General features: G+C 40.7%; 1 protein-coding gene across 1 annotated transcript in view; it reads left to right on the forward strand.

Annotated features, from left to right (window-relative positions):
* Positions 1–15,855, forward strand: part of fmn2b (formin 2b) — a 469,810-nt gene that overhangs the window by 267,090 nt on the left and 186,865 nt on the right. The gene's annotated exons all lie outside the window — the stretch shown is intronic.

A 15,855-nucleotide genomic window follows, 5' to 3' on the forward strand; every position in this document is an offset into this window, starting at 1 on the left:
GTTGGACTTGTGATACTATGGGGATTGTATGTATAGGTTTGAATGGGAGCAAGTTTTTAGTTTAGTGTAGTCCTGAACACATTGTTTTGCTGTGTTTGTACAGTAGCTTTTACTCCAGATACCCCGAACTGCAGTTTTTGTGTTTGCCAGATGATATTTAACTGTATTAAATATTAAATTATAAATATTATGTAGTGAATTGGTAGTAATTTCAAATTTTACCTGATATTTGGTTTTAAGAGCAATCTACCTATGTTTTTTTTACTTCTCTATTGTCTATAAGGATCATGATATCTCTTTGAAAATGTATAAGAAGCATATTTTACAAATACTAATGCACGTGAAAGGAATAATAATTTCAACTTTTTGGACAATATTTCATGTTCCCCTCCTTCAGCACTTTATTAGTAAACCTGAATTGTCCTTTTGCTGTAGAGAGGGTGAGCATTACAACCTTTGTTCCTTACCCCATCTCCCACCCCTCTTCATAGCTGTCTGTACCCTTACCATCCAAGTACCTATCCAAACTTCACTTAAACTAGCTAGTGTGTACCACTTGTCCTGGCAGCCTGTTCCACACTCTCACATCCCTCTGACTGAAGTTTCCCCTCATGTTCCCCTTAAACTTTTCACCTTTCATACTTGACCCATGATGTCCAGTTATAGTCCTACCCAACCTCAGAGGAAAAAGCCTGCTTGTATTTGCCATATTAATACCCCTTAGAGATTTGTATACCTCTATATGTGAGCCTAAGCTGTTAGATTACTCATACCAACAATAAGAGAAAGACAACTCAGATTCCTAGGACACATCATGCGGAAAGATGAACTGGAAGAACTCATAGTCTCTGGAAAGATCGAGTGGAGCAAACCTAGAGGAAGACCTAGGCTTATGTACATCAAAAGCATAGCCAGGTGGCTACATGTCAAGGAAATGGAAGTCATCCAAAGAACGAGGGATAGATCTATAGGGAAAACCACGGTCACCAACGTCTGCATCGGATGTGGTACCTAGACAGACAGACATACCTCTATCAAATCTCCTCTCAATCTTTTACATTCTAAGAAATAATATCCTAACCTATTCAATCTTTCCTTAACTTGTGTCCTCCAGACCTGGCAACATCCTTGTAAATTTTCTATGTACTATTTCAAACTTACTTACATCCTTCCTTTAGGAATGTGACCAAAACTGCACACAACACTCCAACTGGGCCTCACTGAGATGTTGTACTATTTCAACATCTTTTATCTAAGAAAAGATATGCTGGCATTAGAGAGAGTCCAGAGAAATTTCACAAGAAGGATCCCAGGAATGGAACAGTTAATATGAGGAACATTTGATGACTCTGGGCCTTTACTCACTGCAGTGTGGAAGAATGGGGTGGGGGGGAATGAAGAGAGAATCTCTTTGAAATCTACTGAATATTGAAAGGCCCAGATAGTTTGTGTGGAGAGGATTTTTCATATAGTGGGGGGTCTCGGACCAGAGGGCACAATCATTGAATAGAGGGGCATCCGTTTGGAACAGAGACAAGGAAGATTTCTTTAGCCAGAGGTTGGTGAATCTGTAGAATTCATTGCCACAGATGGCTGTGCAGGCCAAATGATTGAGTATATTTATGACAGTAGTCCAGAGGTTCTTGGTTAATCAGGAGGTCAAAAGTCACAGGGAGAAGACAGGAAAATGGGGATGAGAGGGATAATAAATCGGCCTTGATGGAATGGTGGAGAAGACTTCGCCTAATTCTGCTCCCCTCTTATGGTCTTAATTACAGTGTGCCAGTGCATGGTGCACATAACATTCCTAAGCAGACTCTGTCATCCATTTTTGTGAGTTTTAGCATAATTAATATTTATTGTAAATTATCATCTTTCCTGAACTGGCTGCAAGCTTGCATTTGTCTTACTTTATCAGTTCTCTATGTGCTTAATCCTTACCAAGTGATTTGACAGCTCCTGTAAGAGTGCAATGTCTGTCATAGAAACTGAGCAGTAGCTGTTCTTGTATCTGTCGACTCGGAGATGATGGAATTGTCCTTTCTGTTCTGAGAACTCTTATAGGTTATTGTAAGTCTGAATGTTTTCATAAATTGAAAGAAATCAAAGTTAGCATTTGCTTTGTCAAATTGAGTCAACAAGTGCAATAGAATTGCAGGCACGTAGAATAATTTAATTGTGTAACCTATGGTACTTGCCCAAGAACACTCTATAAAGTTTCTGGTTTGATGGAAGCTACAGTTTGCACCCTGATTCTTTAGATGTTGATTTTTGGCTCACATCCAGTGGTTCTCCCAAGTTGGGCTTATCATTTCAAGAGCCTGTGCTAAAAGGGGCTCTGCAATATTAGTGTCATCATAAATGTTGACACTCAAATTATTTAACTTTCTAGTTTCTTTTCTGAATAGCTTGAGCAATCCTCCTGCTGTCTGTAAGGAGTTTGCTTATTCTCCCTGTGACCACATGGGTTTCCCTTAAGGCCATAAGACAAAGGAGCAGAAGTCGGCCATTTGGCCTATCGAGTCTGCTCCGCCATTTTATCATGAGCTGATCCATTCTCCCATTTAGTCCCACTCCCCCGCCTTCTCACCATAACCTTTGATGCCCTGGCTACTCAGATACCTATCAATCTCTGCCTTAAATACACCCAACGACTTGGCCTCCACTGCTGCCCGTGGCAACAAATTCCATAGATTCACCACCCTCTGGCTAAAAAAATTTCTTCGCATCTCTGTTCTGAATGGGCGCCCTTCAATCCTTAAGTCACGTCCTCTCGTACTAGACTCCCCCACCATGGGAAACAGCTTTGCCACATCCACTCTGTCCATGCCTTTCAACATTTGAAATGTTTCTATGAGGTCCCCCTTCACTCTTCTAAACTCCAAGCAGTACGGTCCAAGAGCAGTCAAACATTCTTCATATGTTCTGTCATTCCCAGAATCATTCTAGTGAATCTTCTCTGAACCCTCTCCAACATCCTTTCTTAAATAAGGAGCCCAAAACTGCCCACAGTACTCCAAGTGAGGTCTTACCAGTGCCTTAAAGAGCCTCAACATCACATCCCTGCTCCTATACTCTATTCCTCTAGAAATGAATGCCAACATTGCACTCGCCTTCTTCACCACTGACTCGACCTGGAGGTTAACCTTAAGGGTATCCTGTACGAGGACTCCCAAGTCCCGTTGCGTCTCAGAACTTTGAATTCTCTCCCCATTTAAGTAATAGTCTGCCCGTTTATTTCTTCTACCAAAGTGCATAACCATACACTTTCCAACATTGTGTTTCATTTGCCGCTTCTTTGCCCATTCTCCCAATCTATCCAAGTCTCTCTGCAGACTCTGTTTCCTCAGCACTGCCGGCCCCTCCACCTATCTTTGTATCATCAGCACACATTTCCTCCCACATTCCACAGACATCTGGGTTAGTAAGTTGATTGGTCACATGGGTACAATGGCTGTATCTCTGAATTTAAATTTTTTTTAAACCTTGCTTTTCTTTTGGACAAAAAGGATTTGGGTTGAATTCCTGGTTTATATAGCATGACCTGTTGCTGACAAGGTACAGTTAGCCTTGGTGCCCTGAAATCAGGAATGGGTAAAATCAAGCCTTTGGTGAATGAATCCTGCTAGAAAGAATGTATGTGAGGAATTGGGAATAACGGGCTGTGTTTGCTTGAGCTGGTCATGCAATGTGTCTAGACTGAAATTTAGACTTGGTTCAGATACCAAATAGCTGTCTGCATCTTAGCCCAGTAGGAAATGCCTTTGGGAAAGAGTTTAAACATTAATGGGGAGAGTGAATGAAGCAGAATATGATGCAGTTGGGATACCTTGTGGTGCTTTCAAAGCATTGATGGTGATTAGACAAAGCAATGACAATGTCAGATTCTCCATGCTGCTATGTTTCTGGAATTGCCCTTGTTGAGCAGCTTGCAGAAAGCCCTTTGGATTAGTGTTATTTTGCACAACTCCAAATAGTTTTGCAGTCAATTCAAGTAATTTTGGAGATCAAGTGCTTATTGTGATTAGGTACAGACAGCGTGCAATTTGTCTAAGTAGGGAAAAGAATGGCCTCTGCTGTGGTTATTAGTTGAGGGGTTTCAATACTGGCCAAGTGAGTAGAGAAATCTTTGGATAGTGGCAACAGGTCCTTTTCCACCCATCTGAGGGGAGAGACTTGATCTAACATCTTTCGAGATGCAGTACCTCCAACACAATAAAGTTAATTGGAGAGAGGACAGGAGAAGTATTTCCAAGATGTGTGTGGCAACTTGTTCGTGATTCTGGCTCAATGCATTGACAGTATGCAAGGTTTTCACGTTATCTTGGTACACGTGACAATAGTAAACATCAAGCAGCTGTCACAAATGTTGGGGATGGATTTGGGAAGAATCTTTGCAAACTCCACCAGACATGTTTTTCGTAGCCAAGATGAAAGATAAGCTAACAAGAGAAAGAAGGAAAATGAATACTGGGTTTGAAATTCTGTTAGGAAATGAATTGGCATTGTTGTGTGGTGAGAATGTGAAGAAGCAAATTCTTTTTACCCAATCATTCATTAGCTGAGAGGTGAAGAAAACCTGCTTACCATTCAGAGCTGAAGAAATCGTTTGTTTTGTGGTGGCAGAAATAGGTTGGAGATGAGTGGAACTTTGCACATTCTTACCCAATGATGAACTCTTGAGATGATTTAGGGAATGAAATAGCCAAATTTCTTTTCAAAATTAGTTTGTTTAGCAAAAGCAGTTAAGAAGTAAGAATGCTTAATGTTAATATACTGTTTAAAAGAAAAATATAACACAATTCTTTCCAAGCTCTTGCATTCCAGAAAAATTGAATGTTTTCATCCCAGTGAGTATTTTAATAAAGACAAACTTGTTTGCCACTTGATAGTGCTTTGAAAACTGTGAACTTTGGTCTTGCGCATAAGGTTTCAAGCTATAGAAGACAAGCTGAGGAAATGTTACTCCCAGTCTAAGATGGCATTGGCTTGTTTACTTTTACAGTGAAACTAAACCAGATGACCATGTCTTTGGCAAGTGGTAAAAAAATAGATCGCCAGGATGTATCATGTCTGCAGAGAAACCTTGGACCATATGGGTATAATAAAAGTGGAAAGGGTAAATCATTCAGAAGATGAAATGCTTCCTAAATATTCAGACAGTGGCTATAAATCATAAATAATTATGAAGTAATGCATTCTTTTATAATAAGTGTATTCTGTGATCATGCAAAATTTTCCTCCTGAGATTTCCTCACATTTACACGGAAGATTTTGTAGACTTGAATAAATAGTAAGTCGTCAGTGGATGTCTTGCCAGTAAGTGCATGCTTTTCTAAACACTGGTATTGGTAAAATGAAGTGACATCATTGTAAATTGAAGTTAACCCTTGCTGCCTGCTTCAGACTAATGTGTAGAAGCTGTGGGCCAAAGCCTTGACACTCTTTCTATAATGGCGCTGTTCCAGATGAGGCAGGGGCTGGACATACGCCTTCTAGGCCCTTAGCTTTATGCTAGTCATTGTTGGCTTATCTAGTACAGCTCCATTCACCTGTATAAAGCCACCACCCTGGATGGGAAAGGTCTGTGGTTTGTCCAGTATTGTCTGTAACGAGTTTGTACATTCTTCCCGTGACCATGTGGTTTTCCCTGGATGCTCCCATTTTCCTCTCACAGTCCAAAGGCATGCTTCTTGGTAGGCTAATTGGTCACATGGTTGTGACTGGGCTTGTTGGACCATAAGGGTCCGTTACTGTGCTGAATCTCCAAAGAAAATAAAAATTAAAATGTTTTCAGTTCAGTACGTGTTTTAAATGAGATTTATTATTACTGTATGCTCAAAGGTTTTTGTTTATTATAGATTTGAAATACTTTTCAAATTCATTAAATGCCTTTGCTTGTTAGTCAGTGTTCACTTTGTCTGCTCTGCACTCCAGGATGACCTCAATGGGGAGGTCACAAGGTTTTGAAACCCGTGTGACTGTAAATAGTATATGAATGTTGTGGAGAGATGAATGGGAATTATGGGCTGGCTCAAGAAACAGTCATGGTCTTGTACAGCGTAGAAACAGGCCATTCAGCCTGTCATGTCCACACTGGCTGTCAAGCAATTATCAGCTCCCCCTGGATTCTACCGCTCGCATACATACAAGGGGCAGTTTATAGCAGCAGGTTAAGTTCAACCTGCAGGTCTTTGGGTTGTGGGAGTATACCCACCTCAGACAGAATGTACAAACTTGTTGCAGGGTTGAGTTTGGAAGTGGCAGCCGTGCTTTCTGTACTACTGATCCGTCAGTTGCTCTGTTATAATTTGGATGTATTAGTGTTTTCACAGTGGTTGCTGTTAACTTGCTCGTTGGAATTCAAAGTAATTTTATCCAGGATGATAAGCCACAGATATTCAGGATAAAGGCAGACAGACTTTAATTCGACAAATGTGTGGTGCAGTTGAGTAGTGGAGAGAGTGTTCTACTTGCATGCACCAAGCAAAGCTAATGGTAATGACCCTTTCCTCATGTAAGAAATGACAGAATAACCTGGGAAATGTATAGACCACAAGTGCAGATTATATTGCAAACTCTGCCTCCTTCCTCACCATTACTCCAAAGGGTCCTAAACCTGCCACAGTGGACTCTCACCAATCTGCTTACTGACAGAAAATGGCGGTGCACAGGGGCACAGTGACTTCTCCAACTCCTAATGGTGCAAGGTTTAAATTCTTCGATAGTGTTTCAAAGTTTCTAGTCAGAGATTTCAGTCAACCAAAGCTCGGTGAATACAACGCTGCTGAACTCTTGGGCAAATTACTTGTAAGCCACTAGCCACAGGGTTAATACTGGTACTTAATGGTCTAGGGATTCTTTGGACACCAGACACTGACAACGATCTGGCCTAGGTGGCTCAGCTGAGGACGTGGCAGATACAGGCAGTGTGAGAGGAAGCAGAATCTTGGTAAGAGAGCTGGGGCATTAGCTCGGCTGAAAGCTAATCCGACCAGACTGGTGCCATCACTTTTCCTGGCCAATGTCCACCTGCTAGAATATAAAATGGACTCACTGAGAGTGAACACAAAGAGATGAGAAACCGCTGCATTCTGGTTTTCCCTGAAACATAGCTAAACAGGACATCTGACCTAGTGTTTCAACTCGATGGGATGACTCTGTTCTGCACAGACAGTAACTTCCTGTTGGGAAATCTAAAGGAAGTGGAATCTGTACATGCATTTACAAAGGTTGGTGCACAATCTCATCTGTGGTTAGCATTTACTGTTCAGGGGAAATTCACCACCTTACAGTTAAATGGCCAGCAACTTTACCTGCTCAGGAAGTTTACTGTTGAGTTCAGCACTCCTGTTAACATCCCCCCTGAGCACGAATGCCAAGGATGCATTGGGAGAACTTTACACGATCAGCAGCTCTCCAGAAAACAATTTTTTTTTCCAAAACTGTAGGAGACTTCAATCCTACAATATCCTACAGGATATTTTACCCAAATTCCACCAACACGTCAGCATGGCTACCAGCGGAACAAACAGTCTCAATGGTGTACAGACACATTGCATACGCATACTCATCTTGGCCTCTGTCCACATCTCCATAATGTTAATTCCGGTGTAATGACCACTGCTGAAAATGGAGAAAGCAGTCAAAAGGACCAATGCTGTATGGCCTAATGAGACAATCTCTCTGCTTCAAAACTGTTTTGAACAGACTAACTGGCAGATGTTGAAGAAGAGTGCCACAGACAAAGGCGACACAGATTTTGAAGAATGTGCCTTATCTGTCACTGTCTACGCCAATAAGTGTATAGATGACATTGGTACCCAAAGTGTGGTCATCTCACAGCACAACCAGAAGCCCTGGCTAAATGCTGAGGTGCGCTTCCTACTATAAGACTGGGACCATACTTCCAAGTCTGACAGAACAGCTCTTGGCACAGCCAGTAGAAACCTCACCTTGGGGATCAAGAAGACTAACCCCAATGCTCAAAAAAGAATTCAGGAACACTTGTTCGATAATGATCCTTGGTGCAGGTGGCTGGCTGTCAAGGACATTACTGACTACACAATGAAGAATATCAACTGTATCAGTAACACCTTCCGCCCTGACACTCTAACCAACTTTTATGCACACTTCGAGGCATGCAACACAACGTCGGCCACGAAAGCTACCCCTCTTTCCAGATAAGCAGCCACTGCCTTTTACAGCAGCCGACGTGAGAAAGACTCTGCAGAAAGTTAAACCCCATTAAAATGGCCTGGCTTAGCCACGTACTTGGAGTGTGCACACTGACTCAGTGACATCTTCTTCAACACATCATTCATCCAGGCTGCTGTCCAGACATGCTTCAAATCAGCCACTAAAGAACTCTGTGGTGTCAGAACTGAAAACTACCATTGTGTGGTACTAATGCCAATCATCATGAAGTGCTTTGAACGGTTGGTAATTGGGCATGGGAAAAGCTCCATCCCTGCCTCACTGGACACTTGTATGCTTGCGGACAGAACTGCCCTAGGACAGATGCCACAGTATCCGTCATGCACCTGGCCCTGACACAGCTAGAAAACAAGGACACTCGGAAATTTGGTTGATTGCTGAGTTTGGTAAACTGTTTGCAGATGTTTTGGGCTCCAGTGAAGAAGCTATCATCTGCGCAGTTGAGGGTGTTGTCTCCTCAGAATGCCAGTTTGTATACAGTATAAGGAGTATATAAAGCAGCCATTGAGGAGACAACACCCTCAAATGCGCACTGATGATGACTTCTCAGTTGTTTGCAGACATTTTACCAAGCCTGATAATCATCCAAACTTCTAAATAGCCAACTCCAGTTATCAATATTCTGCAATATTTCAAACAAGGATACTTTTCAGAATGCTGTTCTGAATTTCAGTTCAGCATTCATCACTCTTGTCCCACAAATCTTGGTGATAAAACTCCTTATCCTCATAATAATAATAATAAATGCACCACTGTACAACTGGGTGTTGGACTTTCTAACCAACTGATGTCAGATATTCAGGTAGGACAACTGTTCCTCCCTCCCCATCATCCTCAGCAGTGGTGCCCTCCAGGGCTGTGTGCTGAGCCCATTGTTCTACACTCTGCTCATGCATGCATGCGTGGCCAAACACCCGAGTAATCACATTATCAAGTTCACCAATGACGTGAGTGGTGGGGCTCATCATCAACAGCAATGAGACAGCCGACAGAGAGGAGGTGGAAGAGCTCGAGGCCTGGTGCCAGACAAATAACCTTTTCTTCAAAGTCATTAAGACAAAGGAGGAACTGCAAGAGAACTCACCCCAGCAGCACAGTTTAACCTGCAAATAGTTTCAAACTCCTGGGAGTGTACGTCTCGTACAATGTTTCATGGTGTCAGAACACACCCTGCACAATTGGGAAAGTTTACCAGTGCTTCTGCTTTTAGAGGAGACTGAGTAGAGCTGGACTATGTACATCTATACTCGTGATTCTACAGAAGCGCAGCAGAGAGCATCCTTATCAAACTGCATCACTGTGTGGTATGGAAACTGCACAGGGGCAGATAGGAAGGCTCCAAAATGAGTAATCAAAACTGCTCAATGCATCAGTGGCTCCAGCCTATCCACCAACAAGCACATGTATATAGAAAGGTGCTGGAGAAGGCCCAGTAACACCATCAGGGAGGTGGCTATGTAGCATCCACGCCAGAACCACCAGACCCAAAAAGCTGTTACTTTCCCCAAGCAGTCAGTCTGATCAATACCTCCACCCTCTAACACACCCCTCCACACCCCAACCACCACTAATTTATCATTTCTTGTCAGTGGCCTTGTGCATAGACACTCCTGTGCCTAGTGTCACTTTATGGGCATACAATCAATCTATGCACCTATGCTATCTTACATATTTATATTTTTTTAATTATTGTTTTATTTTATCTTTGGTGTTGCATTGGATTCAGAGTGACAATTATGTTATTCTTTACACTTGTGTACTGAAAATGACTTTAGACAATCTTCAATCTCTTCACAGGCCTTACTTGTTTTGATTATGGGTTCCTATTTTAAGTTATTAATTATGATGTCTCAGCCCCTTTCTGGAAGCTTCTGAGCCTGTGGAATCGTAGGGGCTGTGCAAAAATAGTATTTTTAATTTAAGAATTAAAATCTATTTACAGTTCTTAATGTCCCTGATAGAAATGTTTATCCAGAAAATTAATTCAGAAGTCATTCATGAGGGGACAGGACCTTGGATACAATGTCCAAGCCTGTTTGTTGGTTGAAGAACACTCAACCTTGTGGGAGGCTTCTCAGTTACTGTGATTCAATTAGGTTAGCTCGCTGCATCCAGATAAAGTAAATCTAGGTGGTAGATGACCACAGGCTCAACCAAGCTGACCTATGGCATGAGATACTGCTCTGAGCTTCTAATTGTAAATGCAATTTTCCTAGAGGTTGATTATTCTATTTCTGACATGAATCAAGAAAAGATTTTTCTGTAATTTTGGCTAAATTTGGGTGTTTTCATTTATTGACAACAGAATCAAGGAACAATTATCTTAATTTTCTAAGAAGTGCAAATATATCAATTTCTCTGGCAGAAACAATTGTAGACCAGTTCTAGTTTTGCCTTAATTCTTCTGTACTCTCTGCAAACAATTTGTTTTGGTATTGCTTTTCAGTCCATGATTACCTTTGGTTCTTCCAGTCTTTATCTCCATCCACTATCAGGCTAGTTCTACAAACACAAGTGATTGATTTAGTCGTTTGTATGAGCATTTTGAAGCTATATAGCACTTTAAAAGGAAAATGTCAACGTGAACTCTGTCCAGTTTATATTTGTGGTTGGAAGTGATAGTAACTAAGCCTTGGTGAGCTTTTCTTGGTTGAATTTGGAGAAACTTGAACAATAACATTCTGTTTGCAGGGATTTTGACTTTTTGTTCATTTTGAATTCATGAAAACACAAAAAATAGAATCTCACAATCAGATGGTCCAAGTTAAATTTGTTAGCCCACTTCAGGTAACTATTGTGCTTCAATTTATAGGCACTGCAGGTCGATGTAGGCATAGCAAGGGTCAGAGGTCACTTAGAATCTTGTGTTCAGTCCTGTAACTCTCAATGGAAATTTAAGAACGATAAAGAATCAAGTGCAACAGAGACACTTCAAATAGTGATTTGAAGGTGAATTAAGTGCAGAGAGGGGAAAAGAGTGAATTGAAGAATGTCTTGACTGGGAAAGCAAACAAATGTAAGAAGGGAAAAAAGTTTCAGAAAAACATCTTGGCATATTCATCTACAGGTTTAAATCTCCACAGTTTGTCTTTATGTTCGTCCAAGGCTGAGTAAGATGCAAAGGGACATAAATCTTGCAGTTTAAAATCTAAAATGTCTTGTATATGGTGCATATCCTGCATGTTCTTTAGATGCTCATAGAGGAGCTGGTGGCAAGGTTGTAAGAGAGTAATAGCAGATGAACGCACATCATCTTGAATGTAACAGTTTACAATTCATGGCATTTTTCACAGCACAAACTTTCATGGGCAAATGATTGCTAGAGAATATCAATAGTGGGTCAGGCAGCATAGGTCGAGGTACAGGGATGGTTGATGTGTTGGGTCAGGATCTTAAAATATCTTAGAAAATGACGAGCATTCCTTTGCCTCCACAAACGCTGCTTGAAGCACTGATTTCCTCCCGCAAATTGTTTTGTTTTTCTCCAAATTCCAAAATCTACAATCTGGCCAAGTTCTGTGGAATATCCTTGTGGGCAAGGCAGTGTCAACAGTTGTTCAGACCACTCATAACTAAATACACATGGATGTCTTTTCTGTGCAAATCTAGTGAAGGTGCCTGGGTAGGTGGAGAAGTTCTCAACAGAGGACAGAGATCACTGTTACAGCTGGGGGAGTGATTGGAGTTGAGGAAATGGGGGTCGTGCTGGTATTCACGTATCAATGTTAAGGAGAAAGGGGAAGGAATGATCTGGGCTTCTGTTGTCTTATGGTAATGGATATTTGGATTGTGATTGGTTTGGGTAATGTGGGAGGCTTGATGCAAAGTGATTGAGGTGGGTTTTGAGAGCTAGTTGCAGCTAGATAACCTAAGAGGACCTACTGCATTTGTCCTAATTTCTATGCTTGTTGTCCAGCTGCCTTTGTATTTAACTGAAGGAGGCACACATTACAACAACAGTAAGTCATTATCTGAAAAGAGATGGATTAGGTGTGGTGGACAATATTATTTTGAACCAATATTGATGCAAACGTTGAAATTTTCTGTAGCCCTGTTGTTTTTGATACATAGGTGTTTTTTTTTCCTTTTTGCACTGCAGGCAGTGTTCCCTCTGAGTTGAGTGGGTGTACAGCCACACAGTAACTGAAATTCTCCCATGCACATAGCATTTGTTGCCATGCAGCTGAAATAAGTACAGATGAGAAAATGTTTATGAATCATGAAAGATTTTCTCATCTGTATTTATTTCCTTTCAATTAATAACATCTAAAGTGTGTGATTTTTTCATTCTAAATAATCATAGTATGCATATTTCAAAAAAAAACACATTTTAAGTGCTTCAGTTTTCAGCCTGTGTAAAAATAAAGAAAAATGCCTGATCAGAGCGATGGTTGATTCACGCAGCTGTCTTAAATATATATATAAAAAAAATCAGAGGAAACGTTGACTGTAGGCAACAATGAAGCTATTTGACTTGATTGTATGGAATTTTCATGTTGCTGCTGTAACTGGGTCAACTACTTGGATCACGCAGGGTAGGGTTGGTTGGACTTGCTTGAAATGGCTCAGCCTCTCCAGACCCAAGCAGTTTGCCTGTCCCAGAGGAGTGGTCATGGGCGACTTGCCCACTCTTCGGGGTCGAGGGCAGGCACGTCTTCCAGGTTCTTCTAGTAACACAATCGCAACGCAAATCCACTTGAAAGGAGTGGAATGAAATCTGACTCTGGCAGTTGCTTCTGGTCAGCTTTGTGAATTTCTCCCAAAAGAAATACAAAGTTGTTTTGTCAAGTTAGAAATTCAATAATTATAAAGTAGGTTCCCTTTCCTGAAAACAGCCCAATGTTTAAAAAAAATGTATTTTTTCTAGCCACTTTTAAGATCCTATCATTCCATGCATTGCACTGTCATAAAAATGGCAGTTGAGATGGTGATAATGGATTTTTTCTTTTTGCACATGAGTATCATTTTGGCTCAGTGGTAGCAGTCCCAGATCTCGGCTGCAAGCTGAGCCAAAGCCCAGAGTTAAGTTTTCAGTGCAAAATTTAGGCTTGCATCCCAGTGTCATGTAGGGACTAGTGGAAGATTAACCTAAATCTCCGCCTCCCTCTTTTCCAGTGAATGTCTAAGGCCCATAGTGCAAGAGGATCAAGCAGCTTTCTCTAGGTCATGTCAGGTCATTCCCCTTGACTTTTTCAATGCCTGAAAATAAGTCTGCATTTCTTCAAGAGGCAGGGAGTTCTTTTCTCTGAATCCACATCATTGGCAGACATCTGGAATTAAAATACCTCGTTTTCTTCATGCTGGCATTATCTGATGTTATTCCGGTGTTTTCACTCCAGGTTTTTAATACATCAACCGAGTTTTTATTGATTGTACTTGACTGTAGGCATTCTATTTAAGGGATATTTATTTTTGAAAGCAATTAAAATAATTGTTTCACAACATTCTTAATCATCCAAAAGATTTAAAAAAAAACTTATCATGAATAATGGAGGCACAGGAGACTGAAGATCCCGGATTCTGGACAAAGAATCTGCAGAAACTCAATGGGTCAGGAAGCATTTGTGGAAGGAAGTGAAGAGTTGTCATTATGGGTTGAGACCCTTACTCTGGCCTGAATATGTTTTAGATGAAGGGTCGTGACAGGGCATATTAGATGCTTCCTGATCTGTTGAGTTTCTTCAGCAGTTCTTCGCTCATCTTCAGTAGTATCTTTCACATGTCCGATGACGTGAGGCAAATTGGGTAAACCTAAAAAAGAAGAAAAATGGAAGCAGGTGAACACTGGGAGAAAGAGACCTAATCTTTGTCCTCATTCCCACAGGTGGCTTGAAACAATTATAGGAACGGCCTCCTTTTGTGATTATAAGACGCCACATGACTGTGATGCTCTTGCAAGTAGGGTTTTCATTCCACCTGTGTATGCCTGTACTTGTACCTGGAATAGATTTTGTAACTTTCATCATCAAAGGCCCACCTATCATGTTATCGGGAAACATTGATATTTTAAGTAGTAGTTAATATTAATTTTTTGGTGAAGCTGGTTTTATTAGCTCACAAGACAGTGGTCTTGATGGTTTGGTTGCTTGTCTTGGTGCTGTGCAAATGAAATAAACCAAATGCAAAGGAAGGCACACTTGTGTTACCTCACTTGTGGCACATGTTGGTTTTGGCCTGGTAGTGTCAACTAAAACTTTGAAAGTTTCTACAGTTCTCATCTCCATTTTCTCTCTGTGCTTGAAGTGACTATTTGTTAAGATGCTAGAGATTACCAAGTCTGTTCAATCAATTCATCTGCTACAATGTCATACTGACTTTTCAGAATGGAGGGCCCCCATACTGAAGCTGTTAAATAATTTAATAGTCATACAGAAATAATCAACTTGACTGGTTATAGTCATGCTTATGCAATGTATTGTGAATTTTGATCCCTATGAATAATATACCTTTCTAAAAATGTCTTGGAATCTTTCGGTCTTAACGTATGTCTTTTGTCCTGACATGGTCATCAAAGGTTCCGATGATATGTTTGTCTTCCTGTATTGCAGTCTGTCCTGTAATTTATTGATGAACAATATCTGTGTCATGCTTTTTCTGGAATGTACTGCTTTCTGCAGTAGTGTTTTTAATTAAAAACTCTTTAATTCCAAGTTATTTTATTTCAAAAATCTGTGGTAAACAATCACAACAATCCTTTGTTCTGCAATCAGTTTGATTACCATTTGCCAATGAATGCCATTCCCCAGGGATCATTTTTTCTAAGCTCTATGTTCTTCTTTCCAAGATCATAAATTCCCCAATACACATGGTTGGTTTCAAGCCATTACATAGCCCTTTGTATCAGGTTGTTGTGTGTGCATTCCCTTGAGACTAGTGTCATTCCTTCCCACTTCCTTAATTTGGATCAATGTGTCAACGAAACCAACTAAATCCTGTCTCCAGATTTTTTTGTTGTTGTCTCCTCTTCCACCCAATCCGGCTGTATTGCTCCTTGAAACCAAATGATCCTGAAGGGCAGAATGCCAGGCTCCTCTGATCATTGACCTAATGTGGTCTTTGCTCCTCTTCTTCACATCTAACATCATTTCCAAGGCTACATTTTCACTGCATACTGCCTATATTTTCTCTCCTTTATCCAAGTTAGCTTTTTCTTGCGTCAATTCATTTTTTTTTGCCCCAAATATTATCTTTATTTTATCACCTTGATGGTTCCCATCCATCCAACCAAAAATTTTGTTTGATCTCACTATGGCTTTTGATACTATCATAGCTCTTTTTACATAGACACCTTCCTTCAGAGATGCAGTTACAGGTATTTATTTGCAAATGTTTAAAAGGACAGATCACTGAGCTTATTGAAACTGGAGAGGGTTCAAAGGAGGTTCACAAAAATGATTCCAGGATTGAATGGCTTGTCATATGAAGAGTGTTTGATGGCCCAGGGTTTGTATTTGCTAGAATTCAGAAAAATGAGGAGGAGACCTCCTTATAACATATCAAATGGTGGAAGGCCTTGATAGAGTGGATGTGGAAAGGATGCTTCCTGTAGTGGGAGAGTTTAAGATGAGAGGATGTTGTCTCCGAGTAGAGGGGCATCCTTTTAGAATGGAGATGAGAAATTTCTTTAGCCAGAGAGTG

This window comes from Mobula birostris, chromosome 8, assembly GCF_030028105.1.
Source record: "Mobula birostris isolate sMobBir1 chromosome 8, sMobBir1.hap1, whole genome shotgun sequence".
Lineage (NCBI taxonomy): Eukaryota > Metazoa > Chordata > Chondrichthyes > Myliobatiformes > Myliobatidae > Mobula > Mobula birostris.